We start from the raw sequence: 12,246 nt of genomic DNA on the forward strand, positions 1-12,246 counted from the left end.
GGACTTTGTGGTGACATTGACCAAGACAAGAGCAGCTTGGGGGGATCTGCTGGATTTCCATGACCAGAGGAGGACTCTGACACAAGCAGGGAAAGCTGCTCCACCTGGGATGCAACATTCCCTCCAGGTGCTGAGGTTTTATTGTAATGTGCTTATTCACTATTAAACAAACCCCTCACCCCAGTTTTTATCTCTGCTGCCCTGCAAAGACTCGATTTTGGACTCACCTGTGGCTGGCACTGCCCAGGGGTGGCACCTGGACCATGGCCCTGTCACCAGCACCCAGGTTCTCTCCTCTGGAGCGCGCAGCATCGCGTGCAGGCTGGAATCAAGGCTCCTAAGGACCAACTTCTCCTGTTAAAAGCAACAAAAAAACCCAAAAAAGCAGTTAGCAGGTCTGCCAAAGCTGTATTTATACACAAAATTCATTTCTAGCTCCTCCAGTCCAGCCATCCCGACCCCAAGGCCAGATGGGGAAGTCCATCCTGCCAAGGAAGGGGTGATAATTCACTTGTGGGGAATTTTGGAAGGAGTTTTATCATTCTTGTTGCTTTTAATGAAGGGATGGGACTGTTTTCAGGCTAAGAATGATTTATGGCTCAGATATACACCAGTCTCAGAGGCTGTGGGATTTTAGGGGAGCAAGAAGTCGGCCATAGCTCACAGTAGTCATAATTTCTTTGTTACAAGACAATATAGAACTTTCTAACCCAACAGACAAGGTTTAGATATAGGGTTTATTTTGCTTTTCTAACTTATCACCTTTACTCACTTCTCCTGCCCTGTGGATACTTTTGTCCAGTGGGCTTTTGTCTCACATGCATAAATATATTTCTATTATAACTTCTAAACTCTCAGCTCACTCCATACAGCCACACCCCTACCTTATAAACCCTTCACCATCTTATCAGTACAGTTTCTCACTTATTTAAAGCATATTCTTTCTTACAACTATATAAACATAAATTTATGATTTTTCTACTTAACATCTGTGTAAGATGTAAATTTTATGTTTACATCAATCCAAGCTTCTTCCAAAGCCACAAATCAAATCCTTCAGTGTCCATAGAAGTTTCTGGGTTTTTTTTTCAATTCCCACAGAATTTGAGACAGGACTTTTGAATTGTTTTTGATGATGTGGTTTATTTTTCTTACCTTTTGCATAGATAGGAAGGGTGAGTTTGGTTTACATCTTTACTGTATGGTTTAGAAGGTTACAAGACCCTTAGCTACGAAACTTTTTAAGGAGTTATTGACTAATAAAACACTGCTAACAAGGATATTCACATTTTTAACTTAAATGCATGAATCTGAAATGCAAGGGACTCTCAGAACTTTGGGCCTGTAAGCCATGGCTTAGAATTAAACCCAGGATTTGATCTGAGACCTTGGAAAAGGCTCCCAAACTGAGGTGCTAGAAGGGAGAATGCAGATTTGTAGTTTAAAGCAGAGAACATTAAGCTAAATAAAGGAAACTTTAGAGGTTAAGGTATAGAAAAATAAAAGTAGTTAGAGAAGTTTATAATACAATACTGTAGGTTTGTGTGTTATAACAGGATGGCCAAGAAAGCTTACACTGTAGCATGGGTCCATAAGATGAAATATTTAAAGATTAAATCAAAAACATAAATATCCAATTGGCAGTGGTTTATTGGTCAATAAGACCTTAAAAAGTCTTGTAACTAAAAGTCTGGTGACCTTCTGAATCATGCAGTGAAGATGTGAGCCAAACTCACCCTTCCTGCCTATTTGGAAGATTAGAAAATAAACTGCACCATCAAATACAATCATTCAAATAGATCATCAGCTACATCCCACATTCCTTCCAAAATTCCCCACAAGTGAATTATGAGAGTCAGGCACTGGATGGCAGGGAAGTGCTGGAATCCACCCCCATCATCCCTGGTGGAATCATCACCAGAGCTCTAAAGGCACCTGAATGTCACACGTGGGGACAGGGCTGGACCCGATGACCTGAGAGGGCTTTTCCAACCTGAACAATTCCCTGCTCCCAAGAGCACTCCAGGTGGAATGCTCTGACTCCAAAGTCCTTCCAACTTTGACCCATTACAGCACAACCTCCCTGGGACAAGGGACTGTCCAGCTGTCCCCTGCCACACAGGTGACACTTGTCAGGACACAGCAGCATCCCAGGTGAGAGAATCAGCGCCCTGCACAAACCTAAGGCTTCATCTTCACTCAGTCAGGGCTTTGAGGCAGTGCAGCTTTTATGATTAAGATAAATCAGGATAAATTTCACAGCAGTCACATTATGATAAATTCACCAAACCAGACAAAGCAGCTGCTCCTGTCCTAAAGGAAGGAGATGATGTCAGACTGCTGGAACCCTGGTTACTGAGAATTTCAGATTTCTGTGCTGCCAGGCACTGACCCCCAAGAGAACACTGCACTGACCTGAGGCCATGGAGAAGCTTCCAAAATGGAATGATAGAACTGGGATTGTGGGTGTGGAGTTTGGATAGAAGTGTGTGATATCACAGGGTGGGAAACTCAGAGTTTAAGGGTTTAGAATACAGGAATGGATATAAAGCAAGATGGAGGTTTTGGGGTGGAGGCTGGTCCTTCTCCATGGGTTTGGGTGGTTTTGTGTAATTGGATAAAAAGTCCCCATTGCAGCCATGGGTGGTTGGTTATTGGGTTAAAAGTGAAAATAATTTCAGTGTCATTTCTGAATTGGACAGTTGATCCTTCAAAGGCCTTGCAGAGAGAGAGATGGGCTCCATTTTTAGTTTGTTGGAGTGAAGCGCTGCAGAACTCAGGGTTTGTGAGAGTGTGACAGAGATAAGAACTGATAAACATCTGAGTCCCAACAAGAAATTCCATCTCACACATTTAATCCTGACCCTGGCAGAAAAAAGGAGCAAAGACTCCACATCCCATTGTGGCTGATGCTCTCCATCCTGCAGCACCAAGGATTTGGCTGATCTGATGCCCAGCCTGGATTTTGCTCCCAGAAATGGGATCTCACCACATCAACCTTTTATCAGCTGTTTTTCTCTCAAGGCACCCCTCACCATACACACATTATTGACCTGGTTAATCATTACCTCTGTGCCACAACCCCTCTATTTGCAGCTTCAGAAGTGGATTTCACAAAGCACTCAGGGATATCCTGACACTCAAACAACAATCCATTGATCTCTCTGAAACAGGAACCACCTGAAATCATGAGAAACTCCCACACTGTTGTAGGTACTGCATTTAGAATTCACAACCCACTCAAGAAGTGAAACTTAAAATTCACACAGGTGCTCAAAACCAGCTCTGGGTGCTGCTCCTGTGCTCCAGCCTCCTTCAGAAAAATGGAATTTCTGTCTGTGGCTGCCACAAAGAGATGCTTCTTGCACTGGTGGGAAATAAAAAGGGGATTTCAGGGAGGAAATGGGGAAGACCTGAGAACTTCCAACCACACTACAAGCTCCAGAATCAGGTGCCAAGTTTGAAGACCCACATTTCTCTCTAACACATTTTTTTTTTTTTGACTTATTTTATATTTAGGCCTATCTGCTTTACAAAGCTACATGGCAGAAAGGTTTTGGGGATAAGAGATTCCAACCAGCTCCTCAATTCCACCCTTGAAAGAAGGCAGTGAGATCTTTGTCAGTGCCTCTTCCTGAGCCAATGCCCCCACCCAAACACACAGAACACTTCTGCAACATTTCTATTCAAGCTTCTAATTCATAACCTCTCCACTGACTGAAATTCTTGCTTTAGTTTAAAAAAATAATAATAATTTGCCAGCAGATAGTTCAGAAACAAAGCCCTGCTCAGCCATTCATTTAAACTATTTTAAAAAGTTACTCATATTGTTTTTCATGCTAGATCTTATAGCTCTACACACTCCTAATTGCTGTCCAAAGCCACAAGTACTCTGAACACCCCACTCCCACTATTTCTAAGTATTTTACTCAGAAGTTTTACCCTGAAGTTTCACTTTTTTTTTTATGCAGGCTCTATGAAAATGTAAGAGAATGGAATTCACCTTCACTTACAATTCCTGTCACATGTCACACTCCATTATCTCCTGGCACTCCCAGGAAACACAAGGGAATATTAAACAAACAGGTAATGAGATTTTACTGGACTTTCACTCACTTTAAAGTCAAATAATCCAAAGGCACTACAAGTGCCTGACTTGTGGATATTGCCCTGTGCTGTAAAACAGGATTATTGGTACTAAAATAAACCTTTTTGTTCAGGAATATAAAAATCCCAGCTGGAGTTACAAAATATTTCTCCCAATTCATTCTGACCTATCCAGTACAGTTTAAACTCCATTAAATCAAACTCTTTCCAAATATAGCTTAAAGCACACAAAAATGCTGAAATTATCCATTGCTGAATGGGGAAAACCCACATTTACTAAAGTTACAACTGGTGCACACGTGGACAAATAAATAGAACATTTTAATCAGCTGTACAAGGATCAGGACACACTAAATATTATAAAAAAGTTTGTGTCTTAATTTCATTAGACTATTCAAATTAGATATAAAGCCACTTTTCCTATTTGGTTTCCTCCTCCCTTTGTGAAATTAAAGTCATAATTAGGTGTACAGATTGGAACAAAACACAGTCACAACATCCCTTCAAACACCTAAACTGTTTCTAAAGAGAAACAGACTTGTTTCTAATGCTTTAATCAGCTGGTTGTGAAGTTACTACACATCTCAGGGCAGAGATGACTGCAAAGATTCCCACATTTCCTATTCACTTTGAGAAAGGCTCTTAAAGCCTCCTGCTAGGAGACTCTGGTGCTCAGCACCACGAGGTACTTGGAGAAATCTGGGTTTTATCAAGCACTGGTACCAAAGAACCACCTGAAAGCTGTGAGAAACCACTGAACACTACTAGAAAAGTAACTCACCACACTTTTCTTTGAACTACAACAACTTCAGCAAAGAAATCACTGGCCTGGGGAGTTTTCCAGCTGTTCAAACCACCAGCACCCCTCCAGACACCCTGAATTATCTTTTGGGCAGCCCAATCATCCCTCTGGACACCCCAAGTTAGTTATCCCCCCCAGATATCCTGAATTATCTTTTGGGCAGCCCAAGCATCCCCCAGACACCCCAAATTATCCTTCAGGAAGCCTGAGCATCCCTCCGGGCACCCCAAGTTATCACCTCCAGACATTCTGAGTTTGTTATCCCCCCCAGACACCCCAAATTATCCTCTGGGCAGCCCAAGCATCCTCCAGACATCCCGATTTATCCTTCAGGCAGCCAGAGCACCCCCTTGGCCACCCCAAGTTAGTTATCCCCTCCAGACACCCCGAGTTATCCTCTGGGCAGCCCAAGCATCCCCCGGACACCCCAAATTATCCTTCAGATAGCCCGAGCATCCCTCCAGGCACCCCAAGTTATCCCTCTGGACACCCCAAGTTAGTTATCCACTCCGGGCACCTCGAATTATCCCTCTGGACACCCCAAACACCTATCCAGGCACCCCAAGTTATCCCTCTGGACACCCCCACTTTGTTATCCCCTCGGGACATCCCGAATTACCCTTCGGGCAGCCCGAGCATCCCTCCAAGCACCCCGAGCACGCATCCAGGCATGCCAAGTTATCCCCTCCGGCCACCCCGAGCCTGTTATTCCCCGGGCAGCCCAAGCACCCCTCCGGGCCCCCCGAGTTTGTTATTCCCCCCGGACACGCCGAGCATCCCTCCTGGAGGTGCAGAAACCTCATCCCGCATCCAGAGCCAACTTGCACCGAGACCAACCCGCGCAGCCGCCGGGTCCCACCTGCCATTGCCCGGCTGCTCTCCCTGCTCCCGGCAGAGATCAGCGAGAAAGGAGCGGCCGGAGCCGAGCCCGGCGGGGCACGGGCGGCCGGAGGAGCCGCGGCCGGAGCCCGGCGGGGCCGTTCCCCGAGCCCGTCCCCGCTCACCCCGCGGTTACCACACGCGCTCCGTTGCCAGGCTATGGCAAAGCGCCTCCTCCTGCACCCTCCCGGAGCCGCGGGACAAGGCGGAAAGCAGCGGGAAAGCCCCGGGGCACGGCCCCGCCCTTGTCACCTCGGTGTCCCCGCCGTGTCACCTCGGGCTGTCCCCTGGGGCCGCCGACCCTCCCGGAGCGCTGCCCTGGCGGCGGGGCCGGGCTGCGGGAGGCCCCGGAGGAGAGGGGGGAAAGCCGAGCTCACATTCGGCCGCGGCCGCTGCCCAGCCAGTCCCGGCCGGGGAGCGCTGATGTCACCGCAGGGCCGGGATGCGCGGGGACGCTGGGAATTGCAGTCCGTGCCCGGGATCCCGAGATTGGGAACTGCGGTCCGTGCCCGGTGTGCCGAGATTGGGAACTGCGGTCCGTGCCCGGTGTGCCCGAGGATTGGGAACTGCGGTCCGTGCCCGGTGTGCCCGAGGTTTAGGATTGGGAATTGCGGTCCGTGCCCGGTATCCTGAGATCGGGAATTGCGGTCCGTGCCCGGTGTGCCCGAGGTTTAGGATTGGGAATTGCGGTCCGTGCCCGGTATCCTGAGATCGGGAATTGCGGTCCGTGCCCGGTATCCCGAGGATTGGGAATTGCGGTCCGTGCCCGGTATCCCGAGGATTGGGAATTGCGGTCCGTGCCCGGTGTGCCGAGATCGGGAATTGCGGTCCGTGCCCGGTGTGCCGAGATCGGGAATTGCGGTCCGTGCCCGGTGTTTGGGGTTGGGAATTGCGGTCCGTGCCCGGTGTCCCGAAGATTGGGAATTGCGGTCCGTGCCCGCTGTCCCGAGGTTTAGAATCGGGAATTGCGGTCCGTGCCCGGTGTTCCCGATGTTTGGGATCGGGAATTGCGGTCCGTCCCTGGTGTCCCGAGGATCGGGATCCCCCTGCCCGCGGGGTTTTATAATGAGCTGAGCCGTTTAATGAGGAAACGCTGCCCAGGTGGGAAATGCGGCTTCTCCTCCCCAGTTAGCGACTAATTGTGCTCAGGTGATCACTATTCTGTAGTTATATAGAAATATAGACTATTTAATATTATATATATATATATGTAAAAGTATATCTATATATAGGTATATTAAAGTATATAGTAATAAAGCAAAGTATAATAATAAGTAAATATATCTATTTTTATATATAAAAGTATATAAGTATATATAGAGAAATATGTATATGTATATGTATATGCATATGTATATGTGAAAGTATATCTATAAAAGTATATAAGTATATATCAAAGTATGTCTGGATATATGTAAATATAGTTAAACAATATATGTACATATATTAAAATGTTTATGTATATGTGTGTGTGAAAGTGCACATATAAAAGCATAAATATATATATAAAAGTAACTGTATATATTTATGTATTTTTAAAGGATATATATGTGTAAAAGTACATATATACAAAATTAAAGTAAAAGTACATATATATAAAATTAAATAATTAGAAATGTATATTATCAAAATATGTGTGGATATATCTGTATATATATATTTAAACTATATAAATATATAGTTTAAAATTATATATAAAAGTATGTATATGTATATGTATTTATACGTGTGTGTGAAAGCACATATATAAAATATATGTGTGCACACATATAAAAGTATGTCTGTATATACGCATATATATTTAAAGTATATATATGTGTAAAAGTACATATATATATAATTATATTACTATAAAAGTATATATATCAAAGTATGTGTGTATATATGTATGTATATTTAAACTATATAAACATATATACATACATAAACGACATATATATTAAAAGTGTGTGTATATTTATATATATGTATCTGTATCTGTATATGTATATATTTTTATATGTGTGTGAAAGTCATCTATAAAAATATATAAGTACAAATATATGCCTAAAAGTATATGTGTACATATGTGTAGATATATATTTTAAATATATGTGTCTAAAAGTACATATCTATATAAAATTATATAAGTATAAAAGTGTATGCATCAAAATATGCATATATATATGTATAGATATTTAAACTATATATGTGTGAAAGTGTATATATATAAAAAGGAATCTCAGTATAAAAGTGTATATATAAAATATATAAAGTACATATACATGTGGATATATTCATTTTTATATATACTATATTTATATATTGTTATATACAAGTATATATGTATTACTATTTATATTAGTATATATTCTTGTATACATACTATATTTATATACTTATATATTAAATAAACAAATATATACATATAATAAAAGCATGTATATATACTAGTGTATATGTACTATACTTATAGAGTAATAAACTATATTTATTATGAACTAATTTCAAACCCATTTAAGCTGTAATCAAGAAGCACAATCCAGGAGGGAAATTTTAATTTTGCTTTAATAGACATAGAAATTTACAATTACATCATATTTCACAGCAAAAGGACTTTACACCTCCTGTATCTCTGGGGGTTTGGCATCTCAAATAATTCACTGGAATTCATGTGGTTTTGGTGGTGGTGGCGCTTCTGTTCCTGTGTCCTCACTGAGAGTAGCACTAAAAAGAATTTAAAATGAAGTTTATTTTAAGTAAAGGCTTCCTTCCATGCTAAGCTGATTTGCATTTTCCCCTTTATCAAATTTCTCAGTGAGAGTTGCATTTTATCACCTTTTAAACAATTTTTTTCCTTAATAAAATCATGGTTTTCCCACAATTCTTTGCCTGAGATTACAAATCCTGACCGTTCCCCCACATCACTCTATTTTTAGCCCTACCAAAAAAAAAAAAAAAAAAAAAGGAAATGTAATTTCAGCAAATAAATGTATCCAGAGACAATGGGAATGGGAATTGCAAACAGATCCATCTTCATCTTTCAGAAGAAAATGACACAAAACCCAGTTAAAATGCAGTTTAGTTGGGTTGCTGGGAAGTGGAGTCCATCATCAGTCAGGAATTATTAATATTGAGACTGGAAAAAAGAGAAACCGCTGGATTCCCATGAAATTTAAAAAGAAAAACCACAAGAAGCCCATCCGAAAAATTACAAAAGCTACCTTTGACATGCATTTATTTAAGTGAAACACCAACATTTGAATAAAACTGCTGTAATAAAACAGAATGTGAGTGGCACACACAGCACACAACCTTCCCCAAATATTGAATGTATTCCCTGCAGCTTTTCTGACACAGCAATAAGTAGGAAATGAGATCAGCTCTAAAAATCCAACTTTTATTTGCTGAGTTGCTGTTCCCCCTCTGGTTTGTCCCAAAACTTCCAGTGACATTCCCAGACACCCTCCAGCTGCCAAGCCAGCACAACTGGAGAATAAAATAATATTTAAAACTGAAACAATAAGATTTCTATTCATTTCTACTTTTTTTCTTTTTTTTTCCCTCAAAACCCTAAAAAAATCAAAAATCTTAGGCAGGGATGGAGGAAAAGAGAGAAAACCCAAAGATTTCCAGAGTTGTGCCGCAGAGCACTGAAGCACAAACTGATTTTAGTGATTTTAACAGAATTCCACACTCCTTTGGCCTGGATGGACAGAGGGAAAGAGAGGAAATCCAGACACAAATCCATGAAAAACAGCTCAGGCAGAAGTTATTTCTGCTGGCTCAAGAACTGGGTTACAGCAAAAAAAAAAACCCAAACTTTTCCTTTTAGGGGTCACAGTCTAAAAAAGCAAAATACCACACAAGGAAAGGGTTGGGAAAAAAGTATTTAAAACCAAAATGTAGCATTTGTCTTTGTTTCCATCCAGCAGAAAGTGTGCTCCCAAAAATATTAAATAATTCAAAGTAGCAGGAGCTACACCCTCCTCTCAAAATAACATTCAAAATGCAACAATGGCCATGCAGAGAGTGGTTTCAGCAGGAATTGTTGGGGAAAGGGGATGAAAACTGCCAAATTTCCCAGCCCTGAAAACCCTGGAGAAATTGAATCTCCTGGAAAAGCAGCACCAAGGCAGCCTGTGAGGAATAAATCCAATTTGTGGCTCTCATCTGGGCAGTTTTGGACACTCCCTGAGGGGCTGAAAGGGCTCAGCACTGCCTCAGCAGCAGGAAAAAACAAGCAAAATATTAATTTAAGCCACAATCAAAATATTGATTTAAGCTAATATTGATTTTGATCCACAGCAGTGTGGATCCCTATAATTATGTTTTTGATAGGGAATAGCAGCGGTTTTGACAACCTGCAGTAGAATATATATATTTGTATATATATTTTTTTTTTAATATATATATTTATGTTATATTATATATCTTTCTATGTGTATAATATATATAGCTATGTATAAATATAGAATATGCAGAATATATAGAATATATATAGAATTATATATAGAATATATATCTCTATATAGAATACATAGTAGAATACATATAGATATATATATTATATCTATTATATATAGTAGAATATCTATCTATAGGTATAGAATATATATGTTATATTATATATATTTCTAGATATATAAATTGAAAATATATATCTCTATGTGTATATATAATATAGAATACATAGAATATATAGAGAATATATATAGAATTATATATTTAATTTATCTCTCTATACAGAATACATAGTAGAATATATATATAATATAGATATATCTATAAAATATATAAAGAATATCGATATATAATATATATTAGAATATATATAAATAAATATAAAAATATAGTTTGTATTCCATATATTTCTATTTGTATTTACATTTATATAAAATACAGTAGACTGAAGTATAAGCTGTTTTTTCTGGACTCCTCACCACACCAAGACAACTTTTTTTTTGGCATTTTACTATGACAGAGAAGGTAAAAAAAATGTAACAATGAAGAGAAGCACTGGTCCTAGAAATTTAAAAAAAATTAAAATAAAAGGCAGAAAAAATAGGAAAACTTCTTTTTCCTGAAAGCAACCATTTCATGTATTCCCCTCTGCAATCTCTGCAAGTGACTCCTGTCTTATCCCACTGGGATTTCAGGTTATTCCAGGTGTTTACTGTCTTATCCCATTGGGATTTCAGGTTATTCCAGGTGTTTACTGTCCTATCCCATTGGGATTTCAGGGTATTCCAAGTGTTTGCTCCACTCTTTTCCCTCAGAAAGCATCACTGAGGCAGAGGAAGGGCAAACTGAGGCAGCAAGGGGAGACCCACAGAAAAAGGGGATCAGGAAGGGCCCAACATTTTCCAGCTGTTTGGGTTGAGGCTGGAATCTGAGCAGGTCACCTGAGAGCCCCCCTTGGGAACCCTCTTGGTGCTCAGGAAAAATTTCACAGAATTCCCAGAATGACCAGGTTGGATGAGACCTTCAAAATCAACCCAGCCCCAATAGCTCAACTAAACCCTGGCACCCAGTGCCACATCCAGGCTTTGTTAAACACACCCAGGGATGGGGACTGCAGAACTTTCTCACTCTTTCTGTAAAAAACTTTTTCCTGCTATCCATTCTGTGGTGGTTCCAGTTGTGGGTTTCTCTGGGTCTGGATTGAAGGCACTTGAGACAGTAGTTCTTGTTCAGAATCAGGTGTTTATTATTTCTTATCAGTAAAACAGAACTGGGAGTTCAGCAGCTTTTCATTAGAAGGCACAAAATGGCCACAATCTCTTGTTCCAAGGTCTTTTCAGACTAAACTGTCCAATGAAGAGCTGACACCTGGAATATTTTCCCTTTTAACCCAATCACTGATCCCACAGAGCTGCAATGGGGACTTTTCTGCCCAATTCCAAAATGCCACCCAAACCCATGGAGAAGGAGGAAGAAGAAGCATGGAGCAGAAACCCAGGGTGACACCCTGTGCCCTCCATCTGCTTCCATCCACAAAACACTAAAAACCCCAAAACCTCAATTTCTCACCCAGTGACACACCTGCACTGCTCTCTATAATCTATTTCACACTTTTGTGGGTTCCAGTCTATCTTGAAGTCTGGGGAACTTTCTCCATGAATGAGGGTCAAAGTCAGTGCTGCCCTGGGGGTCAGGGCACCCCAGAGCAGGCACAGAAACATTCCCAGTGCCCTGGGTTTCCACACCAACCTAAACTTGCCCTGGTGCAGCTGGAGGCTGTGTGCTCTGGGTGTGTCAGTGCTGCTGCAGAAAGAGCCCAGGGCCAGCTGAGCACAGGCACCTTTCAGGAGCTGCAGAGAGTGATGGGGGCAGCCCTGAGTCTCCTTTGCTCCAGGCTGAGCACCCCCAGCTCCCTCAGGGCTTCCTCACAGGGTTTGTGTTCCCAGCCCCTCTCCAGCCTCCTTGTCCCCTCTGGATGTGCTCAGTGTCCCCAGGTCCTTCCCAAGCTGAGGGGC

At 41.6% G+C, this 12,246-nt stretch overlaps 1 protein-coding gene across 3 annotated transcripts in view; it reads right to left on the reverse strand.

Annotated features, from left to right (window-relative positions):
• LOC139586106 (meiosis-specific coiled-coil domain-containing protein MEIOC-like) overlaps positions 1–6,369 on the reverse strand; it is a 29,303-nt gene extending 22,934 nt beyond the window's left edge. For 2 of the 3 annotated variants that reach the window (XM_071419266.1, XM_071419264.1), the window contains exons 1-2: positions 6,041–6,369; positions 228–354 (exon numbers count right to left, since the gene is read on the reverse strand). The gene's annotated coding sequence lies outside the window, so the exon portion shown is untranslated. Of the gene's footprint in view, positions 1–227; positions 3,331–6,040 lie in introns of those variants that run through there. The other variant, XM_071419265.1, reaches the window with a different exon arrangement.
• Positions 6,370–12,246: the final 5,877 nt, after the last annotated feature.

Source organism: Agelaius tricolor, unplaced genomic scaffold (assembly GCF_023055355.1).
Source record: "Agelaius tricolor isolate 1412-34295 unplaced genomic scaffold, bAgeTri1.0.p SCAF_103, whole genome shotgun sequence".
NCBI classification, from domain to species: domain Eukaryota; kingdom Metazoa; phylum Chordata; class Aves; order Passeriformes; family Icteridae; genus Agelaius; species Agelaius tricolor.